The 21143-nt window shown below is 34.1% G+C and overlaps 1 long non-coding RNA gene across 1 annotated transcript in view; it reads right to left on the bottom strand.

Annotated features, from left to right (window-relative positions):
* Window positions 1-21143, bottom strand: part of LOC116285182 (uncharacterized) — a 414943-nt gene that overhangs the window by 2706 nt on the left and 391094 nt on the right. Inside the window, exon 3 of the long non-coding RNA XR_012060295.1 lies at window positions 718-853. This is a non-coding gene — a long non-coding RNA (uncharacterized lncRNA). The remainder of the gene's footprint in view (window positions 1-717; window positions 854-21143) is intronic.

The following is a 21143-nucleotide window of genomic DNA, read 5'->3' as shown; positions in this document are numbered from 1 at the left end:
CTAGTATATTTTTAGCAATTTGGAAGAACTTATTAATGCTTCTGTGGCTATTCTGTCATTTGGTAATTTAAAAATTTCCATTGTTTAATATTCAAATTATACCATCAAGTATCCTAATCTTCAGAAAATATATTTGGTCTAATAAATTTTTCATGTATATTTTATCCCAGTTTGCTTTGTTTTGTTTTGTTTTTTGAAATTTACCATTTCTGGCTGACATGGACATGAGAGATAAATTCATATCCTTTTTTATCAGTGACATATTAGTGTTATACTACACAGAGACTAATAGCTCTGAAATCTCCCTTTTATAGCATTACATCTATTTTCTCCAAAAATGTATCTAAATAATACAAAATATTTTCTTTCACTTATGTATCCAATGACTTTCCATTTTGTTTTCTAAAATTTTTCTTTTCATCTTGACATATGAGGAAAATAGTATATAACAGCTCAGAAATTATTTTAAAATGTATAAAAATTTAAATAATACGAACATGATAAACTCATTAAATTTTAACAATACATAATTTTTGTACTGACAAAATTTCCATAAGAGAATATCTGTTCAAAAACAATTGGCCAATTAGCTGATAACTTATAACTACTTATAATTATGATAATTTATATCTATGCAATGTTTATTTTGTGATTCAAGTGTATTAGTCACAGTTCTCCAAAGAAACAGAAGCAAAGGATATATATAAAAAGACTTACTATAAGGTATTGGCTCATACAATGGAGGATGAGAAGTCCCATGACCAAGGTGGAGACCCAGGAAGGCCAGTGGTGTAGTTAAAAGGCCTGAGAGCTGGAGATCCCGTGGTGTAGATTTCAGTCCAAGTCTGAAGGCCTAAGAACAAGGAATGCCGAGGGCAGGAGAAGATCAATGTCCCAGCTCATCAGACAGAGAATGAGAGAAAGAGAGAGCCCTCCCATCCTCCACCTTTTTGTCCTGTTCAGGGCCTCAAATCCATCCACATTCCTTTCACCCAGTCCACTGATCCAATTGCTAATCTCCTCTGGAAACACCCACACAGACACACCCAGAAATAATGTTTAGCCGTATATCTGACATCTCATGATCCAGTCAAATTGACACATAAAATTAAATATAAGAATAAGTGATATTTAGTTATTACATAATGGTTCATGTAATGATGAAGATACTTGTACATTCATATTGTGAACTCAGCAGTATAGTCTTTGTCCTATAAACATATGGCAGATGATGCAAAGGAAAATATTATATAACAACTTAACTAACCCACTTACATGACAGAACTTTTTCCTCTTAATTTCAAACAATAAAAAAATAAGATCATAATGTAGAAACATAGCTAATTTTAAATTTTGTTACACCAACAAGCTCAGTTATCAAATTAATTCCTCTTCCACAGGTCAAAGGAGAATGATATGTTAATATATGAATTCTGTGAGAATAAAACGCTTTATTTCCATCTTTGGGAAGGTTCTTGTAAAATAACGAACACTGACTGCCATAGATGTTACTATCACCATTGTTACCAGAAGTCCCTGTTCAAACCAGCACAACTGGAGTTTACACTTCTCTTTACCTTGGTATATTGAATGTCTGCTTCAAGAGCTACTTTTCTGCCCAGGTTATTACCCCAGATATTTCCAAACTGCCTAAATGACTGCCCAGAAGTTCCTGAAATACCAAAATATCATATACCACACGTGCCACAGTGTAGGTCTCTGCTACTGCTAAAAGGTTTCCCCTTTTAGGATACACAGAATACCCTTCACCGAGGGAAACTATTACAGTTCTTGCCCATAGTGCTTTCTTTTCTGACATCATCTCTGACAGCAACTAGGTTTAGGAAAACAATCCAATTGGTCCTCACTTTAACAAAGGTGCACTTTCTGTAGCTTTATGATGAATGTCTGTTTCTTAAGGTAAGGAGAAAACCACTAGATCTATCATAAAGATTTTTTTTCTTTCATTCCTAAAAGTCTTTGGAGGCATGAGATCCACACAACAAACTGTATTAATTCCAATATGGCCATTGGCTGTTCAATTTAGATCCTAATACCACGCAAGTTTTCTCCCCACAAAGTTCCCAGATTATCAGTCTATGAAATCCTAATGCATCTTTGGAGTTATATTTTTTAAAACACAGGTCTAATTCAATCTTTACATTTTACTCTGTAGAAACAGGTCTCAATGGAATTCTATAACTTATCCAATTTACAAAGGCATGTTTAGGAGCTTAACTGGACTATCCTAGATATTCAGTGCAGCCTCGCATTTCTTGTTATGGTAAATTTATGAGCTCATAACTCATAGTTACAGATATTTGTAAAGGTGCCAATTTTGTTTGAACCAGACTATGTACCTGAATGATGAGTTAATTTCCAACTCACCAATTCTCCCCAGAGTTTCAAAACAGGTTCTCTAGAATTTTAGAGCTTCACTTCAATATCATTCATAATAGTCTGTCACATTTTTTAAGGCAATGCCAGTCTTCACACATTACTATTGGGTAATCCAAGCCCCCTTCCTAGAGATCATTTTGACTATGTAAGATCTTCTGGAGGAAAAAAAAACAGAAGAAGAACACTAAAAAGCATTCTTATTAAAATAATGCTAACAACACAAAAACAGTTATGTCACAAATAAAAGAAAAAAAGTATTTTATGCAAGATAATGAATTAAGATAATTCTAACATGTGGCATAAATTCTATCGCCCTGTTCTTAATAGTTCCTATTTTGCTTTCACACTATGTTTTGCATAAGAAGCATCAGATTTCATTTTTTAAAATCCTCCCTTGTAATAAAAATGTATTAAAAAGCCCAATACTTTCAGGCTTGTTAGCATATTTTCAAAGTTACATTAGATGTACAGCCCCAAGTGGGAATATTAAAACAACACACATATCAAGCTATTGGACTTGAGAGGAAAATAAGTTTGTGATATGTTTTGTTGGGCCTGATTTACAGTCAGAACAAAACTTTCAGTCATGCATTATTAACTGGAGATAGGACAAGAAAAAGGTTTTATTGTCCCAAGATTAATTAATGGCTGTTCTTCAGTAAGCATTTGCCTCAGAGGCAGAGTTTGCTGGAACAATTTCCTCTTATACTCTTGGGAACTTGTAACACTGTACCTGAAAACTCAACTTCATAGAATCCTAATACCCTGAAGAAAAAAAAAATAACTATGATAAAACTGAAACTGCCCACCTGAACACAGACAAGTATTTAACTCAGAGGAGCAGTCTGCATGCTTGCCTTGCTCTGACGGGAAAATTCATGTTCCTTTCACATCTGTAAGTGCAGGTGGATACTTCCTCATTGTATCCAGAAATAACTAGTTGCATGGGACAAACTTGACTACAACTTCTCTTCTTCAAAGGCATCTGCCTGGCATCCTGAGTAATCAAAATCCATCCCAAATTGTAAACAATAGTGACATTTTAACCTAATATTGTTGAGGGTTCAGCATTTTCAAAAAAATAGAAGTAAGCGTCAACTGGATTTTGCATTTCATCACATTCTTTTTTCCTTTTCTTTCATCTTCTTTTTGTTGGGAAACACAGCACTTAGGGTATAAGGATTAAATTTTCATATTCAAAGATGTATGTCACCACTGTTTCACTCTCATAAAATATTTGTCTGACTAATATTTTATAATATTTTTTCCTACAAGCACACTGTATGTTTCTTTAACTTTCAGTCATTGCCAATCTTTTGTAGTTACCACAACAACAGGTGTTAAGTGGTGTATACATGTGTATAGGATGAGCCTTTATTGATCTTTGTTATCTTTATCTTTCTTTTTCAGTAGTTTGGGTGTGGATTTCTCTGAATTTATTCTGTTTGGCATAGAATTCTTTAAGTCTATCATCAAATTTTATCTTCCATCAATTACCCCTCAGGGTTTATCTGGGAATTAGGTATTAGTCTATGTTGTACATCAGTTCTTCAAATTTTTGTTATATCACAGTATTTTATTTGGCCAACAATATTTGGTTTTGATTGTAGTATAGCTTTTTAAGTATAAATAAATTATAGAAGTGAGACTAGTGTGCACCTTAGGGAGAGGAGGGGACTGATGTTTCCTGGGAAGATGCATGAGGGAAACTCCTGGGGTGAAAGAAATGAACAGAGGCTAACACATGAATATATATGAAAAATTAGTCGAGTTGTACAATTAAAATACAATTAAGTGCTGTACACACTTTACATAAATTATACCTTGATAAAATTTTAAGGCATTTTTTCATTTATTATCCTCACAAAAATGGCATTTATTATTTTCTTAAAATTCTACACAGCACTGGCTTTAGGAACTAAAATAATATAATACAATGGCAATATTTATTTAATTCATTGATTATTTCTTCAGTAACACCTTTTGGGACATCTACTTTGTGGAAAGTGTAGACAAAAGACATAGTATTTCCTTGAGCTCACAGTTTAAAGACATGTAAGTTCAGGTACAATTGTTATCACGGTAGAATTCCTATGTTTGGGGAAAATACAGTGGATTTTTAAAAAACACATAAGTGGGGTCAACAACCAAGTCTGAGGGGTGAAATATAAGGGAAAGCTTCCCTAAGTACAAGATGGCTGAGCTTGATGTGCACTGACAGAGATTAAAATCAAAGTAGAGAAACTTTTTTTAAAGTGGCCAAAAAATGGCATTGAAGTATGTTGGCAGAAGAATACAAAATTATTACACCACTTTTCTCTTTAAACGCATAAACCAGATAAATTAAGTGCAAGAAGACTTTAAGAAATGAATGGCTTATTGGAAATATATTCTCATTACCTACGAAAGGTTCAACAAGAAAGTAAGTTAATTAAAACTCTGAAAGATGAGAGGAAAACTGCTTCAGTTTTACCTGGGAACAAAGGTCTTTGGGGAAGATTTTATAAGAGAAGACCTGTTAGGCAATAGGGCCGCGTGATCTTAAGTTTTATTTGGGAGAATGATGAACATTAGTGAACAGCTGGGGCTGAGCTCTTGTTACACATGTTAACTTCAAAGGAGGACTTTGGTGCAAGGCAGTAACACTTACTAATGTCAATAGTTTTCAGCCAGTAACTCCACTTTTTGTCATTCATTTCCTAGCAACAGACTCTGACCTCAAATTATCCATTTGCCTATTTTTCATATGCCCCAGACCAGCAACATTTCAACCACATTTCTATTCCCTCTGGCCTTGCTCCTACTTGTTGCCCTATCTTGCTTCACTACTCCTTTTCTGAATGGCTCAGTATTCTCCTTTACATTGAAAGCCGTAAGAGCTTAGCAAAATAAAAATTTATCTTTCACGCTCACAAAATCCAACATAGATGTTCTGTTCAGTCAGGGTGACTTCCACATTATCATTTAGCATCCAGTCTCTTTCCAGCTTTCCCTAGGGTCTGAAGTGTTCTGTTAAGATCCTTTCCCAGGTGGCAGATGGGGGAAGAGGAAGTATAAAGAAAATATAGGAAGTTTTGATGAGCTAAGGCGGGCAGTATTTCAAATCACTTCAGCTCACATTCAAGTGGCTAAAACCCAGCCACATGGCCACGTCTAAGTGTAAGGTAGGCTGAGAGATGTCCTTCCTCTAGCTGTCTGCTCAGGAGGAAGAGAGAATTATTTCGGAAAGCCCATAGCAGTTTCCACTACATCGTTTCATTACTGTTCTGCAGCTAATTTCCACTTATATCTGGGCTTCCCAATATAATAAGCTTCACAGACAGGTATCTGCAGTCCCTACTGGCCCTAGTTGACATGCCTGAATTTTGGTAGTAAAAGATAGTAATAATTCATAAATGAATATGTATGTATTAAATGTCTACTCTGTGTCTAAATACTGGGGAAAAGTAGTAATTGAAGTGAATAAAAATGCTAACCCTCATGAGCTTACATTATCTCAGCATCTTCTCACAGGCTTGTATGAAGAAAAGAATAGCCACCTGTCTTTATTAGAGAGTAAGAAGAGCATCCAGAAGATCCTTGTGATTAGAAACATCTCCTGTATTCAGGTCACATATTATTAATAGAGATTCAGACATGAGTTAATCCTCTAACCCTCCTAAATATATCAATAGTATACTAAATATATTTAATTTTTGGAAAGAATGATATATTAAGACATCAGAGCTTCTGTGTGAATCTACTTGTCAGATGCCTTTCTTTGAGATGGGAAGGTGATAGTACATAGAGGATGAAAGAGTCCTTGAGGACAGAAAATGTACACAGATGGAGGACAAAATAAAGAAATATTTCCCACTTCATAATTTTACTTCAGACATCAATGCGCATCATGCTAAGTAATTTTGTATTTTTATGTACAAAACTCTAAGGAAAAATCTTACCAAAAGCCAACGTTCCACTCTAGAATATTAGATGATGAGTTCATTTTCCAACCATTACACTGCAAGATTTTCCTTGGCTTACCACAGGGTTATGTTCCAATCAACCCACTATAAGACAACAATGCACTTAATACACCTAACCTACCGAACATCATAGCTGAGCCTAGCCTACCTTAAATGTGCTCAAAACACTCACATTACTCTACAGTTGGGCAAAATCATCTAATGCAAAGCCTATTCTATAATGAAGTGTTGAATACTTCGTTTAATTGATTGAAAACAGTATGAAAGTGTAAAATGGAATGGTGATATGGGTACAGAATGGTTGTAAGCATACCACTTGTTCACGCTCGTGATCGTGTGGCTGACTGGGAGCTGAAGCTTGCTAGCGCTGCACAGCATCACGAGAGAGTATCCTACTGTGTATCACTGGCCTCCAGAAAAGATAAAAATTCAAAAATCAAAATTCTAAGTACAGTTTCCACTGAATGTGTATTGCTTTTGCACCATTATAAAGCCTTAAGTCGAACTAACACAAGTTAGGAACCATTTTATGTCAAACGAAATATTGAATCTCTAACTTCATGTGATGGAGATCAATTTCGTATGTCTCCAAAAACACCTATTGTACGACTGATCAGCCTCACATTAACCCTTCTCAAAGCTGAAAAATAAAAAATACTCTTGACCCTTAGTTCAAGGAAATGGTTTTTTGCCTCCTCCACCCCTGACTTGGAATTGTTAAATTCAGTAGGTAAGAAGATTATAAGTTTAAACAATGAGATTTTATATGGGAGTTTTCTAAGTTTAGTTTGCTGTTTCCAGTGTTCCTATAAAAGAGGAAACAGTATGAAGAAACCTAGTCCCTATTATCACCTATCAGTAGCTAGAACACTAAAAAGGGCTTTTTATTTAAATTTAAATAAATACATATTTATTTGTTAATTTATTTAAAGACCCCACATAGCTCTTCAGAGCTGTTCTCAGAAATTGAATGTTTCATATAAAAACTCTAAAATGATCTTTATGTAAAATGAGTTTGTGTTCCTAATTATTAAATTTCTTATCTTCCTATTAGGAAAATATACTAACCATTATTTCTTAAATTTGCAGAAATTTACATTTTATGGGCTTATCATCTGCCTCCCATATGTTATGATGAAAATGACAGTGAATACCATAAATATTGAAAATTAACCACTTATATCTGGGCTGGTTAAACAATGCCTGAACTTTTGTTAGCTCTGTATGTCCACAAATACATAGACGTTTTAGCTAGAGAGGCTTAAATCTTATCTAGTCCAAGGCCTTCATTTTACAGATGAGAAAACGGAGGCCTACAAAGGTTATGGAAATCCATACTAACATTAGAAGAACAATGCAAGTATACCATCCCTCGAAGGTGAGTCAGTGTCAGCCCTATATACCTACTAAGTTTAACGTTTTTAAATTAAAGAACTGGATTGGATTTCAACTTTTGATCTAAATCAGATGAATGAGTGTTGATTAGTTCTAGAATAGACATCAGATAAAAATAAACAAGGGTCAAAATATGTTTTTAACAAGTATTTTAACTTTCCACTGAGTATAGTTAATTGGTCTTATTCATGTAGCCCAGCCAGGCCATGACTTGGGGAAGCAAACACTTTATTTGCTAAGCAAAATACTTAGGGAAGCAAATATTGTTATTCTGTTTTGAAAATGGGTTTACTTCTGTTAAATTAGTTATCCCGAGAGAGGGTAAAAACTAATTCAGGGCTTGTTTATCTATTCAGAGGGATACATTCCTATTCTGCCTGCACTGCAGAAATTTGAGGAAACTCAGGTCCAAGGCTTTAATGCTGAAACTTTAAATCTGTTCACTGACTCTTTACAGGATTAACTTTCTAAGTATGCTTAAGTTCTCAGGCATTTGTTTGCCATGGAAGTCAGAGTCCTTAAGCCTAATCAGGAGCTGTTGCTGCAGTTTATTTATAGTTCAGAAGGTCAGACTGATTCGCTTAATTGGAAAACACTGCTTCCTAGTCTATGTACCTATTGATGTACTGTACACTTGACGCGATTAGTTACCAGGGTGAGATTCTAATATGACCTTTGTTAATAATGTGCATTCTCCATAATGGGCTGTTTGCAGTTTCTAAGAGCCATTTACATGATGTGCTTGGTAATCAGTTATACAGTGCAATTCCTATGGTGGAGAGAAAGATCCACTTTAATTGGAATAGTGCAGAAGGCTCAAATCTGAGAAAATTTTGGTAGTCTGTGGCTGATTTCTTGCAACTTCCACATATGCTTTTAAAATGGAAAAAGCATGCTTGTAAAACTCGCCTGACATCATGCACTTTCCATTTGGAAAGTTGCAGTAAAAGATATGAACACATCATGAAGGGAAGAGTATACGGTGACAGAATGGGAAAATTATTTGCCCAGTTAGACAAATATTGCTCATAGCATAATCATACCTCATTCACGCTGCAGCAAAGCACACACATGGACACACACACACACACATGAGCTTGCTCTTAGAATTTCTATTTAAAGGAGTACTACCATCAAACTATTCGGCCAGATTCATTTTAAAGAATACCATTTGTGGATATTCAGGTTGCTTATGAGGCACAGAAGACTAGAATGTCCATTTTAAAAAGAAACTACAAAGTACACTCTTTAAGGTGAGTAGCACAATGTTACGGAAAATTCAAAAAAGTTCCTTGGACTTTGAGTCAGGCATCCCGAAATCAGTGTTGGCTTTACCACTTATTTTCTGTGTGATTTTGGTCAAGGTAATTAACCTCTTTGAGGCTCTGCTCATTTATCTATGAAATGAGAATAATAATAGATATCTCATAGGTGTGAGTATTAAATAAAGTGGCACACAGCCTTCTTTACTACAACGTAAGAGTTCCTAAGAGAACACAAAACAAAATCAAAATATTAACATAAGCGTTTAGTTGTATTCATTTTCTAATAAAACTAGTGAGAGAAAAAAGGAATTAAGAGCCAGGGAAATTCAGACCGGAAAAAAAAAGTTATTTTTTCTGCAATATTTAAATTTAAAAATGCTTTCATAACTACAAAAACTAAAAACTAAATATCAGATTCAGAAACTAAACATCCCTAAGACACCCAATCTTTAAAATTTTCTTTCATTTACTCATTGCCTTTTCTCATTACCACAGTGCTTCTTACATGGTCTTATACCCAGTCATATTTCCAACAAAACATAAAGCCATTAAAATAAAATATCCTTGCTGCTAAACACTAGCATATTTTTTTCAGAATCTAGTTACTATCAAGAGTGGCCTGCATAATGTAGATGTTCCCATACCTGTATGCTTACAAGAATCACTTGGCAAGATTCTTAAGAATCTAGATTTTAGACCTTATTCCAGACTTGCTGATGCAGTAAGTCTCTTACAAGGCCAAAGATCTATATTTCAATACGCATATCTTTGTTCTATCCAAAATAATAGCCTCCAGCAAAAATAATACATAAGAAGCAAATCTGAATCACATTGCTATTGCCTATAAATTATGCTCAAAATTATTTTATTAAGCTTTATCCTGAGAATTAATGATGGCATAAGAACTGGATAAGATTTAGAATTGTTACTTTTAAAACAAAATTGCAAAAGGAATTATCAGTTACTTGTGGTTAATAATGCACAATTCATCTTAATAGTGGTATGGCAAAAATATGCAATGAAATAGGTGGAGGCCTCATAAGCCCTCTGTGCCATTACTTGCAGACAAAGGACGTGCTTCAATTTCTAGGCTCTTTATTTTCAAGGTTTTCACACTAATCTCACAAAACCTTTTTTAGATGTTGAATCCGTCACTTGAATTGAGAGACTAACAGATGCTTCATGCCTCATGTTTCCGCACCCTCCTTGCTAAGTGTGTATTGCTTCTATCTCTATTTTTTTTTATCATGTGTAATGTTAAAACATTTCTTTAAGTGGAAAACTAAATTCTAAGCCTCCTCTGGTTAAAAAAAAAGTTTGTTTTTTTCACAGGATATGTTTTCTGAGTAAGATGCCTCTACATTTTTCTTAAATTGAACATTCACATGTTTTCAGAATGGAACAAATAAATTTCAAGATTTGAAAGCAGAACCATATCGACATTTAGTTGGCCAAGTAACAGAAGGCCTCTTCTTGAGTGACAGCATCAATGACTTCACATACACTAGAGCTGGCGCTATGGCCCTGGTAGCAAAGTAAGAGAATCTGTATGTACTGGAGACCCTACAGAGATAGAAAGTTTTTTATAATCAACCTTCCACAGTATCCCTGTAACTTCCTTGCTAAAGATCTCTACAGTAAATGAGTTAACATATTAGAATGAGCCATTCAAGTTACTAAAGTGGATATAATGATATGGTAGTATTGCAGAAAGAAAGCAATCTTTAAAATTAGAGTACCTGATCCAAGTCACATCCATGTTACTTATAAAGTAGTGACCATAGGTAGTCACATGCTTTCTCTGGATTTTGTATTCTCAGCTTTAAACTGAAAAGCATGGCAGAGTTAACCACATTGGGTGGGAGCAATATGCAAGACAAAATATGTGAGAAAGAATTAATAAACAGCCCTGAAGATGAAGATTCCTCCATCTTTCACATTTGATCTTTATATGAATATAGTAGTACTCAATTTAACAAAAAAAATAGTAGGAACTACTTTTTTTCATGTATTTAAGTAGAAAAATAATCTGAATCATTAAATTAAAACATAAAAATAAAAATCCAGAGAGACACTAATAATTTCAGCACAGGTGCTGCAAACAACTGAAGAAAGTGGAGACACAGGATGAAGCCTATCTGCTTTTCCAGTTCTTAATCTGTTTCCCAAAATTGATCTCCTTAAATTTAACTGGAAAGTAATCAAAATAAAAACATGGCTTTCACCACATCTGTCTTATTTTTCAGTTCTTTCTAATGCTCTTTGTATTGATTCCCATCTCTCAGATTCATTGTGGCTCTGGTAATGGTGACTAATTTAAGTGCTTGAGATTGGAAACGGTGACATTAGGTAAAAGAGGGTAACAGACCTACTGTGCTTGGTGTCCCCAGCACCCTCTCCACTGACTTTTTGCACAAGAAAGGAGGAAAAGAAGTTTTTCCCATAACTGGTCATTTTTATGTTGTTTTAATGTATTGAACAGGATCTGGTCATTATTATATAATCCAAGGCAAAAATATAGCAACATGGTGAGACAGGAGGGAAGAAGGCAGAGCACAATCATTAAAAGAATGATGCAGCAATTGAGGATAGGACATAAACTGGTTAGAACGAACTCAGCCCAAGATGGCAGAAGATTCAACTTCCAATAGAATTTGAGCCTCATTGTAATACATTAGCATGCTAAATGACACACCCACAGGTGCTATAACAGCGCGTAGGTGGACTATAAAAGTCTAAAAATTGGGTGGGTGCCCAATTCCTGGAAATCCTTGCCCCTTCACCAAAACAGGTGGAACAATCCTCCCACTTGCTAGAATATGAAATTACCCAGCTTATAAAAACTAACAAGCCCATACCCTGGGTGGCCTCTCTTGCTTTCTGAGATGGCCCACAACCTGTCTATCAAATATGTATCTTCCTGAATAAATCGACTTTCACTTTACTATGGCTTGCTCTTGAATTCTTTCCTGTGCGAGACATGTACCCATTCTCTGGCAACAATGGAATCGATGGCAAAGTAAGAGATTCAACCTAGAACCTCAAAATTAGATGTGAGTGGCATGACTTACCACAGCTGCTTTTACAACTACACAAGATTTTGCTAAAGTTCTCAGTGATGTGGCTGTGGGATGATGTGGGTACCTAGGTTCAGAAAGCCTTCATTCAGAAATTCTTAGCATAGTAATCCCACCTGGGTGAAGGTGGCACTCATTGCTATCAATTTAGCATCTTTTTCTTAATGGAACTGAGAAAAACTGCAGCACTAACTGAACAACTCCAGCCAGATACATCCCTTTATCCTTTGCTGAAACCTGTATCCTCTGAGCTTTTTGCAATGAACTATAGTTTGTATAAGATTCTATGTTATGACTCTAATTTTTACCAATTCCCAACCCCAGTGGGACTAAATCTGGGCTATTTTCTCAATAAATGTATCACCAAAAATAAGGATTTATAAAACATATTTGATTGTTATTTAATGATAAATTTTAGTCAAATGCAATTTCCCCACTCTGCTGTCTTCTATCCCCATGTCTTAACCTCTTTTCTGCCAATAGAAAGAAAAATGCAATTGGAACTTATTTAACTCTTTCAATGCCACATTGCCAAAAAGACTTAATTCATGCCATACAATCTATTGTTTGTTTTCTCTTCACAACCTCAAGTTACCTCTAGTTCTTATTCACAAACTTCATTCACTTTTTTTTCTTTTTTTTAAAGGTTTTTTTGGGGGATGGGGAAGCAACTAGGTTTATTTATTTATTTTTAAAGGCGGTACTGGGGATTGAACCCAGGACTTCATGCATGCTAAGCATGAGCTCTACAACTTCAGCTATATCCATTCACTTTCAATGATCACTCTCATTATGTAGCTCACATTGTTTCTCTGGCCAAGAATTAACTGAGTGGCCCTTATTTTCCTTATTTTTTATTAGTTGTAGCCCTGGAGTTCTCCTTTCTTTCCCATTTTCAATCTTTTCTCTAAATTGTCCCCAAGCCTCTCATTCTTCAACCATAGGTGTGTGTGTGTGTCTGTGTGCATGTGTGTGACTATGTCTGTAAAAAAAGTAAGTTGATCTGCAAGAATATAAAGATAAAAAAATTAAAATTATCCTGTAACATTTACACTGATTGGTACAATATAAAATGAAAGAGAAGGAATATCTTCTATACTAATGGGATCAAACTATTCAACTAGTTTAGTCAATAATATTACATAGCTAAGGAAAGACTGAAATATCAGCAATGGGAATAAGGAAAAAGCAAGTCCTAATACAAGCTTTGATAATCCATGTGCATCAATATTTAAACCCTTTAAAATACATCTCCAGAGACACAAAGAACCCAGTTAGTTGCTAGTGGGACATGCTCTGCTGAGGGGCAGATATTATAGACTCTTCCCTGATCTGTAAATAGTATCACTCACAACTGTTTGCCTTCATAATTCAATTTGTACCAAACATTGTTATAGTTAAATATAGATGCCCAGTTACATTTATATGAAGAATGAACTTTTATATCAGAGGATGCACATTGTATTTTTATCAAAAAAAAAAAGTAAGAAATGTATCATCGTAGAGAAATAATTTGGCATCCTGGAGTATAAGTGTGTCTCTAGTAAATTAAAAAAGAATATCTAACCATCTCCATACTGACTGATGAAACCCAGCTTACATGCTTGCCAAGCCCCCAAACTTGTATCATCAAAATAACGTCATCCTATAAAAGCTCTTGTGTCTAGCCAAATGACAACAAAGGTATCTCAGGTTTTTTCCTTTACAAACTTAAATACAAAAAAAAAAAAAAATTAAAAACTTTTTTTTCTGAAAACTTAGGAATATTAAGAGCAGCAAGAGAAAAGCAACTTGTTTCATACAAGAGAACCCACATAGCACTGTCAGCAGATTTTTACACATGAATTTTGCAGGCCAGGTGGAGTGGAATGATATTTTCAAAGTGCTAAAAGAAAAAAAAAGAAAGAAAGAAAAAACTCCCAACAAAGAATACTCTACACGGCAAATTCAACATCAAGAATTGAAGATAGTTTTCCAGACTAGCAAAAACTAAAGAAGTTCATTACCAGTAAACCAGCATTACAAGAAATGTTAAGGGGACTTCTTCAAGCTGAAAAGAAAAGAGCATTAATTGGTAACAAGAACATATATAAAATAATAAATCTCATTGGAGAAGTAAATGCATAATAAATAATTAATTACTTATAAAGCTAGTATGATGGTTGAAAGACAAAAATTGTAAAAATAACTGTGATTACAATAACCAGTTAATATATACACAATAGAATATTATCTAGCCATAAAAAGAAGAAAATTGTACCACTTGCAACAACATAGATGAACCTCAAGAGCATTATGCGAAGTGAAGTAAGTCAGACAAATACTGTATAATCTCTTATATGTGAAATCTAAAAACAAAACAAAACAAAGCCAAGGTCATTAGATACAAAAAACAGATTGGAAGTTGTAAAAAGTCAGGGTATAGGGGTGGGAGAAATGAGTAAACTGGTTTTGTACATTTTTTTGTTTTGTTTTGTTTTTTGTTCTTATTTAAATAAATTAAATGATAATTTAAAAGTAAAATAACAAAAATTAAGAGAAAATTACTGGGAGATCTTTAGCTATCTGAATATCACATTGCCCTCCTAATCATATTCATTCTATAGTTCTTGCTGGACATGAATATTTTTGTTTATTAATTGATTCAAGATAAAATCTTTCAAAGATTTGGCTACTGTACACAATAGCTAGTTTTTTTGGTTATAATTTTGTCATAGAAAGTGTTAGATTTTGTCCAATAGCTATTTTCTGCTGCTTTTTACTTGGTAATATATATTTTTTTTGAGATTGCATAGTGATTCGCCCCAAGGGACAATCATAATTGGTTTAAGCCAGTCATAAACATTCTGTCCTCTTTTTGCAGACACTAATTTTTACAGCTTCTTATTTGCAGAAAGAGATGACCCAATCCAATCATTTTTCTGGCCAATGAAACAGTAGGGTAAGTATTCTGCAGTGTAGAAAAGCTCTTGTTCCTTAATTAAAATAACAGATACATAAGGAGAGTTTACTCAGATCACCTCTTCTCCTGCTTCCTGTCTTTGGTAACACTGTGAGAATGTGATGATTGGAGGTGGTAAGCCATCTTCTGACCATGATAAGAAAGCCAAGATAATCACACAGATGTCAGCCCAGTGAATTGATAACTAGCACCAACAATAGCCTATTTCTTGTCTTCATGCTTTGTAAGAAAACTATATCCTACATTTAATCCACCATTAACAGGTCAAAATTGTTCCTATACATTTATTCTGGATCAGGAAAATATAGAGAACCACTTTTATGTTATAGAAAACCTAGAGGAGCTGTGCATGTGTGTCTGTGATACTTATATTTTCTTCTCAGGCATGTATTACTCCCATCCAATTCATATTTTCATGTATGTCTAAATTTATACTGTATCCCACATCCTGACATGATTTTTGATTGATGGTTCAGTTGTTTTCCATGAATGCAGTCTTGCTGAATATAACATGAACTTTGGCCAACATCAGCAATTCCCTTTTGCCCAATGACAATTCCCAGTCTCATTTTTAAGGTAAACATTTTGGATAGATAAATTGAGATTTTATCCAATAATCTCTTCACTCATTCATATTAATGTATTCATTATACAATTAAAGTTGACTTTTGTATATACTCATATACATATTTTGAAATAGATTTAATAAATTACAGCAGTTATTATTCCAACACTGGCACAGTTAGTCATCAGGTCTTTGACCACTGAGGTTTCACAATATCTGTTCTATCCTAAAAGGGCTGGATCTATTTGTTTCCACAGTTGGAACATTCTGTTGCATATGAGGAACAACTACAAAATATCTCTGAAATTACTTTGTCATAAGAAATAACCAATTAAAACACAATAAAGAAAGAAAGGACAAAGAAACATCAACTTGTCAAAAAAAAGTTGGGGGGTGGATTTAGAGGTTATTTCTACGTAACAATTTCAACAGACACTTCAGATTCAAAAGCCAGTACCTAACTTGTCTTAAATTACAAAAAAAGTGTAATGCCTTGACAACAAAATTAATCTTCAAACCAAGCATTCAACAACACAGAAGTTGTGATGTTATTGTGCATATGTTTGTTTAAACAAGATAATTATCTCTGTCATTCCAAAAGCCAATCCTTCTCCATTTGTAGCATCTTCATTAAAGCTCCTGTCAAATCAGATAGTGCAACACAAATAGGAAATATACTGTCCACATAATCAAGATTTTTTAAAACACTATTTGCAAATTTTAACCTAAGGCAAACTGATATTTTTAAAGTTGGGACTTCTTGGAACCAATTGTGGAGAAGGTGCATTCTGCCATGCAGAGATGTGGGAAAGTTTTTCAAGAGGAAAGTAACAACAAAAGAATTAGAGATATAAAGTACAGGGCACATTTTGGGATTGCACAGTTAGGTTAAAGCAAGAGGGAATGAATCAGAATTGTAAAAGACAAGGTATAAAGGGAAATAGATTCCAAACCACGGAAGGTCTTGAATGACATTCCAAATTCAATACTGATAGCTGATTGGGATACTATTGAATTTTTTTTATATTGTTTATCCATTTCTTATACTTGACATTAGAAACAGAGATTAGCTTACCTATCTCATCATCCCCTTGGATTCCACATGAACTTCGCACTTGTGAATCTAATTGCAACCAACGGTCAGTCTCCAAATATTGGCCCAACATACCTCAAGTGTTATAAATTGCTTCCAAACCACTAAGACATTTTTAAATGGGTTCTTCAATAAATGGCACATGAAAAGGACTTTTCCTAACCCACTTCTCTTCAATTAAAAGATTTTGCTTTTCACTGTGCATGTTTCTGACTGCACTGTTTACAGAAGTGCATTCCAAGTGCATATGGGTAATTGTTCTTATGAAGAAGTAAGGCCTTAGTCATCCCCCATCACATGAAAGGTCAAGAAACAAGATGAAAATGATTACTGGTACACTCTTCTCTGCCAGAGAAAGACATCATTTATTTACCATCATATAAATATCATATCCAAACGATACCAATAAATGCACACTGATTAATGCATAAAGAGTGAGTGTATAATATTTTGTAAGTCTCCTTCATAGATGAGACCTAGTAAAAGATACTGAGGACATCTATTCATAACAATAAAAAGTTGCCATGGAATTTCAATTTTCTTTTGTAATCCATGGCATGTCATTTTTTTAAGTTACTTTGCTTATTTTTTTAAAATTTTTTGAAGAGGGGGCAGTAATTAGGCTTATTTATCAATTTTTTTTTAACAAAAGTACTGGGAATTAAACCCAGGACCTTGTGCATGCTAGGCATGCACTCTACCACTGAGCTACACCCTCCCCATTGTGGTACATCATTTAACTTCACCTGTAAGATTAAGAAGATTTGCCATTCTAGACCAAACAGGATTTCCCATCCTTTAGGACTAGGACTAAGATTGAACATAATTGGGAAATCTAGTTCTTTCATCTAGAATAATGTGTGAGAGAAGTACATTCAAGATTTATTCTTTCCAGGATGTATTAACCTATATTATAAATCCTCCAAAACACATTAGCAAAGGTATCCATTAGCAATTGTTATCTTTGGATTGATATATGCTGCTAATAACAGTTTTTCTACGTTACTAACAAGTGTTTTGAAGTACCTATTCTGCACTCAAAACCATTCAAGTCCTTAGTAATCCATTAACTTAATGAAAGTAGGTGTGATGAATCATAAGGAGGCTTGTTTTATTTGTAGGGTATCTGCTAATTCATGGCTATAAAGGTGTTTCTGTAACACTTGACACAGAAAATACAATATTCCAGCCATGCCATTTCTTGGATGCTTCTCAAAGGAAATAATGCAAACTCTAAGATATCCCTGAAACTAAGTCTGAGGCAATGATATTTTCAATGCATGTGATTTCCAAATTTCATAAGTAAATAAAACATGTGTTTTATATATTAAAATAAATCAGCAAGAATATACCTATTTTTCTAGACCTAACTACAATAGGCTATTGTAGCTATCAGAGCAATGATTATATATAACAATATGATTTCTACTTTTATCCTAGCCAGTGAAAGATGAGGATGTATGCCATAGGGAAAGAAAGGAAACTAACAGAGCAGAACAAGACAAAAATTGAGAACTATCTTCTGCAGCTGTAATGTAATAGGAATCTTGGAAAATAAAATTATGCAAGGTTTCATAACAATACTGACAATAAGAATTTGTTTACATGTATCAATAATGCTGAGGAAATGCCCTTTAAGATACACTTTTCAAAGAAATGCAAAGAAGTTCACCTTTCAGAATGTCAGAAAAGAAATTCACAACATATATTTGGAAACAAGAGTTGGAGAAGAGTGAGAAAACAAAAATAATGGGAATTCTTAGGGTTTTAAGATGGTGTCATTATGGGGAGAAAAAATGCACATGTATTATGTGTGTATGTCCCAAAATGTTTTTTTCAAAGTTAGTTAAAATTGTTTTTGAAAACAGTAAGCCAAAGTCAAGAGAGTATTTAATGAGAAACCTTGACATTTTTCATAATCAAGAAGATTAAGAAAGAAAGACTATTTTTATAAGCACAGTTGAAAATACAAACTACTGAACTACTCATTATCCTTTGTTAAGAAAATAAAGGAGTTATCTGGAGACGATTTACATACCAGTTACCATAAAGACACAACAAATAAACTGCATACATCTTGTGGGGTTTGGGTCCCCTTTATACTAATACAAATTCTATCTCATCATAATGAAACAGAATTGGGGGCTATTCGCTGTAAGAAAAAAAAAAACTCTCCTGTAATATTCTACTCTTTTTATTTCTGCTTTATTTTTAAATTTCCTATAGGTTTTTTTTTTTTTTGCTACGATTTTTCTTGCAAGTTTTTATGGGAAAATTTGTTTACTTACTACCTTTCTGATAGAAAACTGAATTTGTTAGAAACATTCTTAATAGGAAATGAAATTTACATACTTGAATTTGCTATCCCACCAACAATATGGTAATTAACTTACTATCTGTTCTCTACCTAAATTTAGTCTGTAATTCCACGTTTGGTAATCAAAAAGCCTTAAGACTTTTTGACTTTGTTTTCCCATTATAGTCCTGTTTATGAAAAGGAACTGTTATTTTAACAGATTCTTTTCTGACAAAAACATGAAGCTTGTTTCTTCTACAAAGCAGTTAGAAAACCAAATTTAGATTTGGGATCAGGGATATGAGAGCTATATAACAAAACAGTGGTAGTTGCATAAATGCCTGACATCTAAAGAAAGAATACTGAAAATAAGCAATAAGGAAGAAAGGCAGGAATGAAACCAAGTTAAGATTAATCAGCCATTTAAAATGCTGTAGATGAAAAGCTGGCTGGGGGCAAAAGATTGAAAAAGAGAACATCTAATCTGGTAAGAAGAATGTTTATATCTTCACTCCTACTTCAGGTGTCAAGGAAGTTAAACCTTTCCCTTTTATAAGATGATTGTTTCATACGTTACTTTCTCTCCAGAAATTCCCCACATCCCGTGAGTTTAGTACATTTGACTGCCTCATACTAAGAGAAATCATTAGACAAGAATGTCATTGTCTTCCAACCATAAAGCTACACAATAATTTTCATCTACCTTCATATTTTTCTTTCCTCCTCTTACAACTGACAAGGTGAATCTTTTTTTGAGGAAGTCCAATTCTTGTACAAGTGTTTTAGAATCTGTCCCTCATCCGCTTTTAAAGGAATGCTGGTCATTTATTCAGTCAAAACATCTTTACTGAGCACTTATTCTTTGCTATATACCATGCTAGGAAATACAACAGTGGTCACAGAGAGACATAATCTCTCCACTCAGAGAGCTTCCAGAATGCTGGGAGACCAAGACATTAATCAATCACACAAGTAAACATTAACTCATAAGTGTGTTAACTGCTATAGAATAACCAAATAATGCAATGAGAGCTCTTCAAAGAAATCAGGGGATAAGTCCCTAATGAAGAAGACTTCAGCTGACGTAGGGAGTATCTGTATATTAATTCGACCAAGAGAAAAGAGAAATAAGTTAGAGAAAGGAAAAAGAAAAAAGAAAAAATATTCTAAGGCTAAAAAATGGCCAATCTTACTAGAGCAAGGAAAATAAGAGGAAAATCAGAGAAACTGAGCTAAGAGGTAGGAAGCAATTAGAGGATGCAAAACTTTATGGGCATGTTTAGGAAATCTGTATATATCCTAACGTTAATGAGAACTTATCAGAGGGTTTTACACAGGAAGGTGGCAAAATCACTCCATCAGAAATGTCAGACCATATTCCAGAAGGAATTATGGAAAGATCACTAAAAAATAACTTCTGTAGTATTCTTGGCAAAACTATGTTAGAGTTTGATAAAGGTTTGGGGGAAAGATTAAGAATTTTGTTCTTTCGTCTCATCATTCTTAGTTTATTAAGTTCTAACTTGACCCCATCTGTTGCCTCCATTTATTTGCTGCCAGCTCACAGTCAAACTGCTCAAATAAGTTGATTATATATGCAGTATCCTCACACCCACCTCTTATTAAATATGGAAACTGCAGAATTTCAGTCTCACCACTAGTTAGAATCACCAGCTATCTCCATACTGCAAAATTCATTGAATCATTTTCTGTTATCTTATTTCACATTTAAACTGCATTTGACTAAGTTGACCAATAATTTATTCAACAAATGCATTTTTCATTCAACAAATATATATTGAGTTTCTACTGTGTAGCATTCATCGTACATTTTATTAGGTACACAAAAAAGACATGGGTCCAGAGGTTGAAACAAATAGTAATCAAAGAGTCATACAAATACATGAAAAATTTCAACTGAAATTAACTTTATGAAAATTACTGGGAACTTATTTGCTTAAGAGAATCAATATGTTCATCTCTTGACTATCATTATATCACATTCTCCTACATCCTGGCTGTTCTTGACTATATATCTATTCATCTATTTATCTGTCTGATGCATCCCAACAATCATGTTCCCTAGATTGACCTGAAACAGATATATTTTCCCTTTGGACAGATA

This window comes from Vicugna pacos, chromosome 2, assembly GCF_048564905.1.
Source record: "Vicugna pacos chromosome 2, VicPac4, whole genome shotgun sequence".
NCBI classification, from domain to species: domain Eukaryota; kingdom Metazoa; phylum Chordata; class Mammalia; order Artiodactyla; family Camelidae; genus Vicugna; species Vicugna pacos.
Note: the sequence above shows the minus strand (reverse complement) of the source record. Positions and strands in the feature narration are given on the sequence as shown.